The following is a 15,987-nucleotide window of genomic DNA, read 5'->3' on the forward strand; positions in this document are numbered from 1 at the left end:
CGAGAAACGCGCCTATGTATGCGTTTATATCGTTAAAAATCATAAAAAAAAAAATTATTAAAAATTTATTATTCAAGCATAATCATTGTCACTGGGTGGTGCAAGAGTTTAAGGTAAATTGTTGTACTGCACCATCTTGTGGACCCACGTGGAACTACAGTGTGTCAAAGACAATATTATTATTTCTGAATTTATAAAGTACAGTTCCTTAGCTACACCACTGTTAAAGTTCATAGTTAGTTTCAAACTCGTGACCTTTCTGAAAAGATTTTAATAAAAAATGTGAGCCTTTTTGAAAAATGTAGAAATGCTGTTATATATTTAGCATTACAGAGCTTGGACATTTTAATCTTGTGTCACTGTTTGTGTCTATGATGTTAAGGTTACAATGCTGGCAATAGTTCGATCAACTGAAACTATTGCCACACTTAATACGAGCTGTCAGCCGTTTTAGAGATATTTGTTCCTCAGAATGTTTACTCAGAGTTATTATCTCACACATTCAAGGCTGCTAACATTAGCATGTCAAGTAAGTTGAATAGGCTTTTATTGTCATTCCAACCATTTTCAGTAGAGCACACAGTGTAACAAAGCAAGGTTCCCCTAAGACCAAGGTGCTACATAAGACAAATAAATGAACAAAAAGTAACACAGTTTACAGAACTACACAAAACTGACTGGGACACAACACAAAAAGTCTGAGACATTTAGTGTAAAGAAAATAACATAAGACACTGCATCACTGCAGCACTGACCAGGAAAGAAATTTTTTATTTAATTCAATTTAATTAAGTTTTGTCTGTATAGTGCTTTTAACAATTGACATTATTCCAAAGCAGCTTTACAGAGATAAAAAAGTTATGAAGTTGGAATAAAGTATAAAGGCCCATAAGTTTGTTCCTTATAAGTTTATTTGTATAAGTTTATCTCTGATGAGTGAGCCAGTGGCAAATGTGGTAAGGAAAAACTTTATGAGACAGTATGAGGTAAAAACCTTGAGAGGAACCAGACTCAAAAGGGAACCTGTCCTAATCTGGGTGGCACCGAATGTCCAGAAGATTTGTGTTAGTGCAAAGTGGTGGACAAAGTAACCAAACCATGTACTTGCACTAGGTAAAAAATTACTCCAGTAAAAGTAAAAGTGCTCCGTTTAAACTTCACTTGAGTAAAAGTACAAAAGATTTGCCTTTAAATGTACTTAAGTATCCAAACAACTATGATTTATTATATCTATAATGTCATATCATTTTTGTCACAAGACAAAATTGTTTAATCAACTCAGTTTATGTGAAAAAAGACTCTAATGTTACTCTTAGCACACCAATCTATTAAAAGAATGATATTAATGAGTCAAACTCTGATTGATATCTACTAAAATTTTAACGAGCCCAAAACCTTGCAACCAAAATCATACAAATAAGGCCACAGGTGTTGTGGTGAGTTCGAGTCAGGAGTTTCTTCCATCATTAATCCCTTTTTAAATGTTTTGCTTGCTGTTGAACTGATGCTGAACTGTGTGTTGGTGAATTAAAAATGTTGTTCTCTAATGAATGTATCCAGACTGAACATCCACCATATAGAACACAAGCAGAGAAGAAATGATGATGATCAGGTGATCAGCAATGTCTCTGTTCTTAGTCATGTGTACATCACTGACTCCCTCTGTCTCATTCTTGTTGCCCTTTGCCTTGCTTATTTTTTTCCTCGTAGGCTAGACTACATCTGTGGTGCGTGAGAGCCAGGAAAGATACACCAGTGGTAGGTTGGAAAACCAATCAGACAGGAAATGAAAAAAAACAGGAAATAGGTTGATGGGCTTAAAACGGCACTCATTGAGGAGAAAAATATTGATCATGTCACCAAATAGATAAAAACTAATTGGTTAGAAAATGTAAGAAGTAGAAAGTACAGATATTTGTGTGAAAAAATTTAATGAGTGAAAGTAAATAGTTAATTTACACCTCTGATCATACATAAAAAGAAATGACTGATTTTGCAAAATGTAATAGATTTGATTTTGAAATGTAGTGAAGTTAAAGTAAAAGTCTCCCCAAACAGAAAAACTTCAGTACAGATAAGTGAAAAAGCTGCTTAATTACAGTAACAAATTACATTTACTTTATTACTGTCTACCACTGCTGTGTACTAAGTAGTTGAATGGCTTGTGGAAAGAAACTGTTACACAATCTGGACTGGAAACAGATAAATTCCCAAACCAGGCAATGATGCAGCTGCTCAGGATTGTCTCAATGGCCTCCCTGTAGAATGCTGTGAAGATTTACGGGAGGAGCTGGGTGTTCCCCAGCTTTCTCAACAGCATTGCTCCTTTCCTTGTTCTGTTTCTGCTGTGTTTCTGGTCAGCTTCATATATGTTTACTAAATTGTTTGTAAGTTCAAGATTATATTGCATTACATTCGTATCGAATTGTAATTTTATATTATGAATGACATGCGCTCTTGAATTTTGTAACATTATTTATAAGTATTGTTCTAAGAACATCCTCTTTCAGCGTGAATTGTTGCTGCATCAGAATTAGATCTCCATCTCCTTGTTCAGTCGGGCATTTGTGCCATTTGTTGTGTTTGCTGAATACTTATGGGAGTATGGACAGTAAAGTCTCATTATCCACCATCTTTGTGTGTTTCCCTGGCACTGGAGACTCACACAGCAGGGAGGTCCCATTTGATTCTACCAAAAGGTGGCACTGTATCTTCTGAATCTTATTGCGAGAAGATTATATGCCACAATAGAGTTGTAAATATAACACTAACAGTTGGAAAAGGAACTTTTTCTAATGAGCCTTGGGTTTCTGGTTCTGCACTGTTACAAGTATGAGAAAAAATAAATAAATAGACCGGACCACATGTTATTTGATTTTTTCCCTTTAATCCTCCAAAATACAGTAGCTTAAAGTGGATTTGTGGATCACACTATAGATTTTGCAGGATGCTGCTACTGCAACAGATTCCTTTTAGTGTTACTAAGACCTTAGTGGGGGAGTGGTGGCTCCAGCGGTTAAGGCGCTTGGTTGCCGATCGGAAGGTCTGGGGTTCAAGCCCCGGTATCGCCAAGCTGCCACTCTTGGGCCCTTGAGCAAGGCCCTTAACCCTCTATGCTCCAGGGGGTCCCTTACGAGGGAAATATCAAGGTCCGTGACGTCGGAGTGACGTGGGGCCGCCTTCCCGTGGGCTCACCACCTGCAGGAGAGACCCTAAGGGACGGTGCTGTGAGGATTGGGCAGCAGTCGAAGGCGGGGGCCTGCTTAGACTGCTGCCCCCGCGACCCGAATTACGGATAAGCGGGAGAAAATGAATGAATGAATGAATCATTTTAAAATCACACTTATGCATACAAATGGTTTGTAAAATATGGCACTAGATTTCTGTAGTTTCTGTTTTGATGGGGAGAGTCTGTAAACTTTCAATCTTTCTCCCTCTATATCAGTGTTCACCAACCTATTTGAAACTTTTTTTTCTTTTTGAGAGCTACTTCTTGGGTACAGATTAATGTGAAGGGCTACCAGTTTAATACACACTTCTGAAATAACACATTTGCTCAATTTACCTTTAATTATATGTTATTATTAATAATTAATGATATTTATCTTTGTGAAGACACTCATCATGTTAATGATTTCTCACAATAGTTATCAACAATGATTTAACAAGGTAGGAAAAATCAACATGCAAAACTTTATTTCTATAAATCTCTGCAAGTATTTACATTTTTAAATGATCACTTCTACAACATTTTCACTAGCCACTAAAGATTTTAACAAATCATGCACTACGTTGCATCATGTTTGTACAGATTATCAATTACGTAACATACAAAAAAACGTGTTGGTGACCCCTGCGCTACACAGATCTTCTTTGTAAATCAGTTCTGGGCTTTGGTTCAACTTTTTGCCATGAAGGATATTCAGAGACTTCTAAGAACTCACAAGCACGTTTTTCTCTCAAGAACTTTTTAGTATTTGGGTCCATTTTGCCTGCCTTTATCTCCAACCAGTCACCCTGTCTGTGCCACTGTAAAGCACCTCTGTAGCTTAATTATATAGTGAAGCACCACCACCACCGTGCTTCACTATATAATGTTATAGATGATAAAATGGTATAAGCCAGTTGAGCAGCAAAACCTGATTTTCATTAGACATATACATTTGTTAAAGTGGAAGAAAACCTTTTGATTTTCAGTCTGATCGCTTTCAAATTGCTAAATTGTTGTGAGTCAGTGTGACAGGGAGGTTCCACTGCACCTCTGATTGTTGTTGTAGGTGGATTAAATAAAGTGAAGTACATTTTTTCAGTCGGTCATCAGTATAAATAATCCTCACTAATGAAGCCCATTTAAACGATGCAGTGCTTGTTTTGTAAAAGAGTACAAAAAGACTTGTATATACTGTAGCTTTGTGAAATCATCTACTACGAACATTTGCTGTGTAATGTCTGAAAAAAATTATGATTTGTATCAGTATTAAATACAACTGTGAATTAATTGTATTTACTTATAATGTTTTGATTTGTCTATTTAAATAACTTTCTTTCGGCTTCTTCCATTAGGGGTCGCCTTAGCGGATCATCCGCATGTTTGATTTGGCACATGTTTTTACGCTGGATGCCCTTCCTAACGCAACCCTCCCCATTTATCCGGGTTTGGGACCGGCACTGAGAGTGCACTGGCTTGTGCAAGCCTAATGGCTGGAGGGATGACCAGGGATCGAACCCGGGCCGCAGCGATGAGAGCGGCGCATCCTAACCACTAGACCACCAAGGAACCTGATTTGTCTATTTAAATAATTTAGTAAAAATTTATATTTCTGAAAAGGATTTGCTGCTATATAAAAATGCAAAAAATTTAAGGTGCTCAAGTTTTTCCTTGTCAATTCTACCTCCTATCATAACTGTCACATAATAGTCTCTTAAGAAAATACCACAACATTAGTGATTATCGTTTTAGTTTAATAAACAACATCTTCTGTATAATTTTCTGTGTATGAGCAATAGAAACAATATTATATTAGAATGAGTGCATAATATTAACGTATGGAGCTGTGCTGCTATCTATCTATCTATCTATCTATCTATCTATCTATCTATCTATCTATCTATCTATCTATCTATCTATCTATCTATCTATCTATCTATCTATCTATCTATCTATATATATATATATATATATATATATGTATAAAACCCTCCTGACCAATCTGATTTGGACATTCAAATGTCTTGCTGTATTTAATGTTTTGTATGACAGTTATCTGGTGTTTATTAAAGCACAGTTACTTTTGTAAATTACTTTTAATTTCACTCAAATAGCTGTAGTAGTCTTAAAGTAATGCCAAAGTAATGAGCACAAAGTAGTCATAAGATACTCCTTTTAGGGTGTCATGTATCAGTCAGCTTGATGACTACCCAGTATGCGTAGCTCCTATTTAGACAATAGACAATACTGTTTAAAGCTTGGAGCCTTTACTAGAAAATTTCTCTGGAGTGTTCAGGCCTCTGCTAGAGACATGAATGTGTGACCTGTTAATGGCTTGCATGATGCCATCAGGACAGGCTGTGGTGTTTCTCTGGGATGTTTAGGGGCATTTGTCTGCTCTAATTCCTGTACTGGGTTCTAGTTTGTGAAACCTTACTCTACTCTTTAGGGTTTTTTAAGAACCAGGGTAAAATAGCAGCCCTGGTATATAGAATAGGTTTTGCAGGTTGTGTTACATGTGTATAACAGTATAGATTGGGATGTCTACACTGGGCTTTGTACATGAATCAGAAAATCTGCATTGTGTCCTGAACAAGGTTTTTCACTGTCTGGATTTCTTATAATCTTCCTCATTTGGCTAAAGCATGTTACAAAGCCTAGGTTTGGTATATAGTGTAAAAAACTTCTATAAACATTTTAGTATCATTTTTACACTTTTCTTAATTTTATTTTTAATCATTAGAGAGCATTTGGTGCTGTTGGTACTATGACGGGTAAAGGGAGAGAGATAGCTGATATGATGGAGAGGAGAAAGGTAGATGTGTTGTGTGTTCACGAGACCAAGTGGAAAGGGAGTAAGGCCAGAAACATTGGAGGTGGGTTTAAACTGTTTTATCATGGTGTGGATGGGAAGAGAAATGGTGTAGGGGTGATTCTGAAGGAAGCGTACAGTAAGAGTGTAGTGGAGGTGAAGAGAGTTTCTGATAGGGTGATGATCGTGAAGGTGGAAGTTGAAGGGATGATGATAAATGTCATCAGTGCCTATGCTCCACAAGTTGGCTGTGAGATGGAGGAGAAAGAAAGATTCTGGAGTGAATTAGATGAAGTGGTAGATGGTGTACCTAGGAAAGAACGATTGGTGATTGGGGCAGACTTTAATGGGCATGTGGGTGAAGGGAACAGAGGTGATGAGGAGGTGATGGGTAGGTATGGTTTTAAGGAGAGGAATGTGGAAGGGCAGATGGTGGTAGATTTTGCTAAAAGGATGGAAATGGCAGTGGTGAACACGTATTTTAAGAAGAAGGAGGATCATAGGGTGACGTATAAGAGTGGAGGAAGGTGCACACAGGTGGATTATCTTCTGTGTAGGAGATGCAACCTGAAGGAGATTGGAGACCGTAAGGTGTTGGCGGGGGACAGTGTAGCTAGACAGCATCGGATGGTGGTCTGTAGGATGGTTTTGGAGGCGAAGAAGAAGAGGAGGAAAGTAAGGTTTGAAAGAAGAATAAGATGGTGGAAACTGAAGGAGGAAGAGTGTAGTGTGAGGTTCAGGGAAGAGGTCAGACAGGGGCTTGGTGGTGGTGAAGAGGTGCCGGATGATTGGGCAACTACTGCAGGAGTGATGAGGGAGGCAGCTAGAAAAGTACTTGGTGTGACATCTGGAAATAGAAAGCAAGACAAGGAGACGTGGTGGTGGAATGAGGAAGTGCAGGAGAGCATTAGGGGAAAGAGATTGGCAAAACAGATGTGGGATCGACAGAGTGATGAGAAAAGTAGGCAGGAGTACAAGGAGATGCGGCAGCAGGTTAAAAGGGATGTGGCGAAAGCCAAGGAAAAGGCATATGAGGAACTGTATAAGAGGTTGGACACTAAGGAAGGAGAAAAGGATTTATACCGATTGGCTAAGCAGAGGGACCGAGCTGGGAAGGATGTACTGCAAGTTAGAGCAATAAAGGATGGAGAGGGAAATGTGTTGACTAGTGAGGAGAGTGTGTTGAGAAGATGGAGGGAGTATTTTGAGCAGCTGATGAATGAGGAAAATTAGAGAGAGAGAAGGTTGGAGGATGTGGAGTTGGTGAAGCAGGATGTAGATAGGATTAGTAAGGAGGAAGTGAGAGCAGCGATTAAGAGGATGAAGAATGGAAAGTCGGTTGGACCAGATGACATACCGGTAGAAGCGTGGAGATGTTTAGGAGAGATGGCAGTGGAGTTTTTAACCAGATTGTTTAACCATTCTGGAAGGGGAGAGGATGCCTGAGGAATGGAGAAGGAGTGTGCTGGTACCGATCTTTAAGCATTAGGGAGATGTGCAGACCTGCAGTAACTACAGGGGAATTAAGTTGATCAGTCACACCATGAAGTTATGGGAAAGAGTAGTGGAAGCCAGGCTGAGAGAAGAGGTGACCATCTGTGAGCAACAGTATGGTTTCATGCCGAAGAAGAGCACCAAAAATGCCTTATTTGCTTTGAGGATGTTGATGGAGAAGTATAGAGAAGGACAGAAGGAGCTGCATTGTGGATTTGTGGATTTAGAGAAAGCGTACGACAGGGTGCCGAGAGAGGAGTTGTGGTATTGTATGAGGAAGTCAGGTGTGTCAGAGAAGTATGTGAGGGTGGTGCAGGACATGTATGAGGACAGTGTGATGGCAGTAAAGTGTGCAGTAGGTACGACAGACTGGTTCAGGGTGAAGGTTGGACTGCATCAAGGATCGGCCCTGAGCCCTTTCCTGTTTGCAGTGGTGATGGACAGGTTGACGGACGAGGTCAGACAGGAGTCTCCCTGGACTATGATGTTTGCAGATGATATTGTGATTTGTGGTGAGAGTAGAGAGCAGGTTGAGAAGAGCCTGGAGAGGTGGAGATATGCGCTGGAGAGAAGGGGAATGAAAGTCAGTAGGAGTAAGACAGAGTACATGTGTGTGAATGAGAGGGAGGGCAGTGGAGTGATGCGGTTGCAGGGAGAAGAGGTGAAGAAGGTGGAGGAGTTCAGGTACCTGGGGTCAACAGTGCAAAGTAATGGAGAGTGTGTTAGGGAAGTAAAGAAAAGAGTGCAGGCAGGGTGGAGTGGGTGGAGAAGAGTGACAGGAGTGATTTGTGATAGAAGAGTATCTGCAAGAATGAAAGGGAAAGTTTATAGGACTGTGGTGAGACCTGCGATGTTGTATGGATTAGAGACAGTGGCATTGAGTAAAAGACAGGAGGTGGAGCTGGAGGTAGCAGAGCTGAAGATGTTGAGGTTTTCGTTGGGAGTGACGAGGATGGACAAGATTAGAAATGAGTTTATTAGAGGGACAGCACATGTAGGATGTTTTGGTGACAAGGTGAGGGAGGCGAGATTGAGATGGTTTGGACATGTGCAGAGAAGGGACATGAATTATATTGGTAGAAAAATGCTGAAGATGGAGCCACCAGGTAGGAGGAAAAGAGGAAGGCCAAGGAGGAGGTTCATGGATGTGGTGAGTGAAGACATGCAGGTAGTTGGTGTAAAAGAGGCAGATATAGAGGACAGGGTGGTATGGAGACGGATGATCCGCTGTGGCGACCCCTAATGGGAGCAGCCGAAAGAAGAAGAAGAAGAAGAGAGCATTTGGTGCTATAAGAAATACATCAGCTGTACAGCCAGAACATGAGACATTCAAACTAAAGACTGCTTCTATGCAAAGGTCAAAAACAGTCGATAATAAAATAAAGTGAATATATTCATAACTGGCTTCTAGGGAGCAGTGATTTCCTGTGATGCTTTTTGTGAGTTTTGAGGATTTCTGGCCATGTGTATGGAGTGAAATAATCTCATTATTCCGACACTGTTTTCGTTAACCAAGTTTTAGAATAACATCTGGTCTAATTATTATTTTTTTTATATCTATGTATTTCCTGGACCAAGAACTATGGACTCCCGAACTACTGTCACACACTACATGATAAATTGAGGATGTAGCATGAAATGACAGGGAAAATTAAGTTAGGTAAAATAGTCTGAAATAAAGAGCACTGCGCACTCAGGGTAAATACAAGTTTGCATAGAGGTCTGGACCTCTAATTCAAAAAATTTATTTTTTATTAAGGCTTTGTCAGTCAGCATTACACAGAGAATATGACATGTCTAACATTTCTGTTCTGCACATCTACATAAATTCAATTCATTTATATTTGTGTAGCAATTTTAACAATGGAAAATGTCTCAAAGCAGCTTTACAGAGATAGTGGTTATGAACAGTTCCTTGTATTGTAAGTTAGTGAGACAGTGGCGAAAGTGGCAAAGAAAAATGGCATGAGGAAGAAACCTTGAGACGAGCGAGACTTAAAAGGAAACCTATCCTCGTCTGTGTGGCATCAAAAGTCTTGCTTTAGGTTTAATTACTGTCCAGACATAAATTACAGATTTCTCACACATATGATAATCCCATTTAAACTGTTTTGGAAAATAAACTATAATTTCATTGATGAGAGGTGAAATAAAGATGTGTTAAAACAAGATGTTTTTTCAAAGAGAATGTTACAGAGTACTCAATTTTCTGCTGAAAGGGCCACATATTCATAATGTCACACATTGATAAGTTCATCTAAAATAACATAGATGAGTTAAAAATCAAATGGAATTTGAAATAAGGAACCACCTGCAGGAGGGACCGTAAGGGACCGGTGCTGAGAGGATTGGGCAGCAGTCGAAGGCGGGGGCCCGAATTACGGATAAGCGGGAGAAGATGATGACGATGATGATGATGAATATGCTTTCAAATTTGATACACCACATATAACGTTTTAGATTCTCACAAAATAGCTTTTAACTTCAAGATACTCCAGGATTTTTCTGTCATTTTTATTGCATTCTATTTTTTCATTACTCCTTTCTACAACTACCTCAGTGACCTCGATTTGTTATATGTTTAATCAACTTTAGTTGATGTTTAATCAGTTTTAGTTGATTAACTTCATGTCTTGTAATATGGGTCTATTCTATTCTATTCTATTCTATTCTATTCTATTCTATTCTATTCTATTCTATTCTATTCTATTCTATTCTACACTTTATGTCCACTTTTCTTAGATAGATCTCAGAATAATTGACTTTAACACACAATCTCACATGGAGAAACCTCTTTAGAGATAACCATTGACTCTGGGCCTCTGGACTGATTTCAAATAAATTTTAGATTCATGCTTTATTTATGTCAAAATACATTACTGTCACGAATGAAATGCTGTGCCAATGCATGAAGTGCATCCGATTCATCAGATTTGCCTGGAGAAATGAATTGACATACAGCCAAAGCTCTCTCAACATACGCTTTGGTGTGTGACAAACACAGAATCTACTTCTGTATCAACCCCACCACCCACCGCCCCAACCCCCGTGTTCAGCACATGCACCCTCCCCTTAATTGTTCATCTTTGCCATAGAGGTCAGTGGTGTTTGCACTGGATGCGTTCAACACAAGTCTTACATAAGCACCATTAGCTTTCTAAAGGCCAGTGAATTATTCAGTGTGGGGAATTTTCCACTGAACCCTGAGTGACCAAAGCTTAGACACGATGTGGACAGTAATTATGCTACAAAGAACACTTGAATGTTTCAGCATTTGTTGAATGTGCCTTTATAAGCACTCAGCCATGCACTGCTAATGTGTGCTTTCATATACGGAATAAAATATATCCTACCCTGTTAACAATGCTTAAAACCTTTTAAATAATTTATTTGAAATGAATGAATGTCTGAGAATAGATTCATTGTAAATGATGAAAAACCCCCCCAGAGTGATCTATCAGATGACACATAACAAAGATCTCGTAGTCTAATGATACTAAAAGTGAATTAACGTTCTGTCAGTTCCAGTGTAATAGGTTCATTACAGGGTCTAATGCTATACTATACTGTACTATACTATACTGATGCTAAACTATACGTGCACAAAGTCTCAGTTACCGGTTTATTAGGTACTAGATCAATACACTTAATAAACACTGTATATTTAGTATACACATACAGTTTATTAGTAATGAGACCAATTGATTTAATTACTATTATTCCATTCATTGTATAATAGATCAATGTAAAGTGTGGCAAAAATGTGCGTATATACTGTCACATCCATAGGGTAATCCCCAGGTTGTTACAGCCACAAAACTTCATTTAATCGTTTTGTATGTTGTAGTATACAATGCCTATTCGCTTCACTGGAAATAAGAGGCCCCAAACTGTTCCAGCACGACAGTGACCTGTTCAAAATGTCCACAGAGACATGGCATGACAAAGTGGAAGTGGAAGAACTTGAGTAAAGTAATGAAGCCCTGGGATCTTAAAATTAATGCGTTAACACAAATAAATTTTAACTGCACAAATTTTATTTGGATGTGAATAATACAGCTTACATTTCAGTGACCATATGTATAAAAAATATTAATTAATAAATATAAAATGGGTGAAATTAAAACCTTCAATACAAAGCAAAATTTATTCATGACATCCTTTCTTTATTCAAATACATATATATATATATATATATATATATATATATATAAATTCTTAACCATTCGTTTTACTGATACGCCAAGTCTTAAATCAAGCATTAAAATCCACCATGATGCACACATCTACTGTCCGTGTGAAAACATAGCAAAAGTTCAGTTTGGTGTCCTGATGACTTGCATGGTTTAAAACATAATAATTACTTTGAAACATTAACAAGAATATTTTGTCTTCATGCTCTATGTTGAGTTTGGTTTCACTAATAATTACCAAACATTTGCATAAAGCAATCTATATTTGTCCATGCCCATGTTGATCAGAGTATTAAAAACTAAGTAAAAAGTATTAATTTAAAGTACATTTAGAACAGATTAAAATGTGCAAATAAGTTGCGATTTATAATGAGTTAACTAATGACAATCATGCAATTAATTGTGATAAAATATTTATATTGAAAAAAAAATATTAATCATTTATTATAGAATTGAATTATTTGTTTTCAAGTTTTTCAAGTAATTAAGGTGTCTTAAATTACGTAAATCATCAGGACACTAAATAAAACCTTTGCTATGTTTCCACATGTTTTAATTGCCGGATGTGTGAGTCATAGTGGATTTTGGTGCTTGTAAAACAAATGTTTAGTGATTAAAAATAATTTTTTGCTGGAGTTAATTTTTTATTTTTTATATCTGAGTAAGGAAAGGAAGTTGTGAATAAATGTGTTTGTGTTAAAGGTTTTAATTTAGCCTATTTTATATTTATTTATATATTGGTCAAACATATATTTGCTCTTTAATTATAATATATAATGATAATAATAATAACAATAATAATAATAATAATAATAACAATTTATTGTTAATTAAATTAAATGTGTATAGATTAAGAGTAAAGATTTTAAATGACTACATTTATCTGCATAATTTTTTATCACTAACGATTAAGACAAAGGAGACAAAGGAATGAAAAAAACACTTTCTGAGAGACATCTGGGTGACACCACATAATCTGATTATGAATAATTCCCTTCTGTAACTGTGCACTAGGAAATTCATCGTAGCTTACTCATGAAACCTTTTCCCCCATCTATCCATCTTCTGTTTGTTAATCTGGATCCTGAATTCAAACATGAATTAAATGTCTCATTTAGTGAAAAGTCAGGCTCCAGTAACATATAAACTAAAAGCAATGAATTCATAATAACTTCACTGTTTTAAAAAGATCTTTAGTTTTTTTCTTCTACTTTCTATCACTAATGATTAAGCCAAAGAAGACAACAGGATGGAAAAACCCCAAAGTTTTGCTTTTGATTTTTTTAGTTCCAGTGTGTTAAAATTAAATGTTGAACAGAAAGAAATGAATGCAATATTAGTACTTAAGTAAAAATAACCTTTCGTTCGGCTTCTCCCATTAGGGGTTGCTACAGCGGATCCTCCGCATGTTTGATTTGGCACATGTTTTTATGCTGGATGCCCTTTCTAACACAACCCTCCCCATTTATCCAGGCTTGGGACCGGCACTGAGAGGGGCTGGGGTTGGATCTCTGACCGGGGATCGAACCCGGGCTGCAGCGGTAAGCACGCCGCATCCTAACCACTAGACCACCAGGGAACCTGCAATAGTAGTACTTAAGTTTCTTTCGGCTTCTCCCGTTAGGGGTCGCCACAGCAGATCCTCCGCACGTTTGATTTGGCATATGTTTTACGCTGGATGCCCTTCCTAACGCAACCCTCCCCAATTTATCCGGGCTTGGGACCGGCACTGAGAGTGGCGGGGGATGGTTCCCTGACCGGGAATCGAACCCGGGTTGCAGCGGTGAGAGCGCTGCATCTTAACCACTAGACCACCAGGGGACCATAATAGTAGTACTTAAGTAATATGACATAATTGGTCAGGGATCTGAATACTTTTGCATGGGTTGTATATAATTAATATAATTCATTCATTCACTCATTTTCTCCCGCTCATCCGTAATTCGGGTCGCGGGGGCAGCAGTCTAAGCAGGCCCCCGCCTTCGACTGCTGCCCAATCCTCACAGCACCGTCCCTTACGGTCCCTCCTGCAGGTGGTGAGCCCACGGGAAGGCTAATTAATATAATATAAAGCTCAAAAGAAAAGTAGGCTATTCACAGCTAGATAACCCTGCTGACACTACATATGCCGTACCAACCATGACAGTTCCTTTTTTTTCCCCTGATAACTATGTCATGCTTTTTCCAAGCAAAATTCTGTCTGGACAACCGTTCCAACACAGCATTGAGACAAAGTAAATATGCATAAAGTAAAATCCTCTTTAACTCACTTCACTAGCTGGTCTATACCAATGCCTTTTCCAGTGTCTTCTTGAACCAGGATGATCATTAAGACATTTCTGTGACTGACATTTTTCAGCCAGCAACCTATAATGCAGTGGTAATCAGTGTGTTGGTAATCAATTGCTAGGCACCAGTACATTTCCACACCGTCAGGGAAAAACACAGCGAGTTTGGAAAACAAGTCTCCTTATGCTATAACAGCTGTATCAGATGACTTTTTTACTGCTCCAAACTCCCAGCTGAACTAAGCAGGAAATAAAATGATCATTGTGCTTCCTTTTTGTACAATAAGATCTTGTATAACTCAGAGTCAGCTGCTAGCTATTTTTGTAGTAGGTGCCCTGAAATATGCTATTAGTTGGTATGTACTGTCCTACATGCACAACGCCTACACTGCAGCTGTGGCCAAAGAGAGAGAGAGAGAGAGAGAGAGAGAGAGAGAGAGAGAGAGAGAGAGAGAGAGAGAGAGAGAGAGAGAGAGAGAGAGAGAGAGAGAGAGAGAGAGGGTCAGAGAGTCAGAGAGAGAGAGAGAGAGAAAACGAATATGTAAAAGATGAGAGGAAATGGAGGAGGGGGTAGGGTGAATATGGATGATTTTATTTGCCTTGTGTGTGTGTGTGTGTGTGTGTGTGTGTGTGTGTGTGTGTGTGTGTGTGTTTTTTGCATTACAAGGCAATTACCACACCATCATATGCAATTTTAGTCTTCTGATGCAATCCCTTATGTATTAATAATATGTTGATCAAGATCAGAATTATTTCCATACAAACCTTCTGATGACAAATCACAGACTACAACACAAGTGAATGTGGTTTGCAAGTAAGGGTGATGGAATAGAGGAAACAGATAAACTGTTTTATAAAATCTCCCAGGTATTTGAATAATTTTTGATGAAGCTTCAATTATAATAATATTTGGTTAAATATACAGAGCCAGATCCACAACACATGCTGTTTGAATATACTATGTAGCAGGGACACAGTGCTGCTGCATGTTAAAACGGTATTCTATTCATTATGTTATCCATTTCAGAATGCTGCAAAAAATTAACAATAGGCTAAGCTCAATTTTTTGGTGTTTAACCACAGATTTTCCACATATTTACCCTAACAACTCTCAAGCACCCCCTCAACATGTGTGACTCCAAGGGATGCTCCATGAACAGGCCTGAATAAAAAAAATCTGACATAACCCTCAATCAACATTTGGTTGCCAACAGCTATGCTGCATATTTTAAATGACGAATTGGTTAATTTAATTATGTATAAAAAAAAAGGGCATCTCTTCAATCTTCTCCAGCTCTCACTGATTAAATGGACTGAATCTGTGAATTTATGTTTGGACTGGAGGGCTGCCAGTCAGCTTTACATTTGCTGATGGACCAAAGTGGATTGATTTTTGGAAAGTGCGGCACTCAGAAGGTCACAACTCAATACATTTAAGCTTTTTTCTGCCCTTGATGGACTGTTTTGGCTCAGGCCCACTTTGAACTGAGTCTCATTGGCCAGTGGGTTTGTGAGTAGGGACTGTGATTGGTGGAAGCTGTTCTGACCTGAAAGAGAGAGAGAGAAAGAGAGAGAGAGAGAGAGAGAGAGAAAGAGAAAGAGAGAGAGAGAGAGAGAGAGAGAGAGAGAGAGAGAGAGAGAGAGAAAAAGAGAGAGAGAGAGATTACATACAGTGCCTGATAAAAACAGACCCAGTCCTTACTCCTAGACAATCAGATTAAGAGAGACAGATGTATTTCGGACTGCAGAATATGTACAGACACACAGACACAAAGAGATTTATAACTTCCTGTTCAGTGTGGAACTGGAACAGATCAAACTTTCAGTTAACCTCAATTTATAATATAATGTCACATAATGTTGGAGATCATAGTACAGTTAAATCTGGCATTTAATTACACTACACTACTCATTAGCACTCAGTATATCACATGACTAAGTCACCTGCTAACTCTGCTTTGTGGAGAAGGTTGCACCGTCTCAGTACTGTCT

Source organism: Silurus aristotelis (genome assembly GCF_946808225.1).
Source record: "Silurus aristotelis genome assembly, chromosome: 24".
Lineage (NCBI taxonomy): Eukaryota > Metazoa > Chordata > Actinopteri > Siluriformes > Siluridae > Silurus > Silurus aristotelis.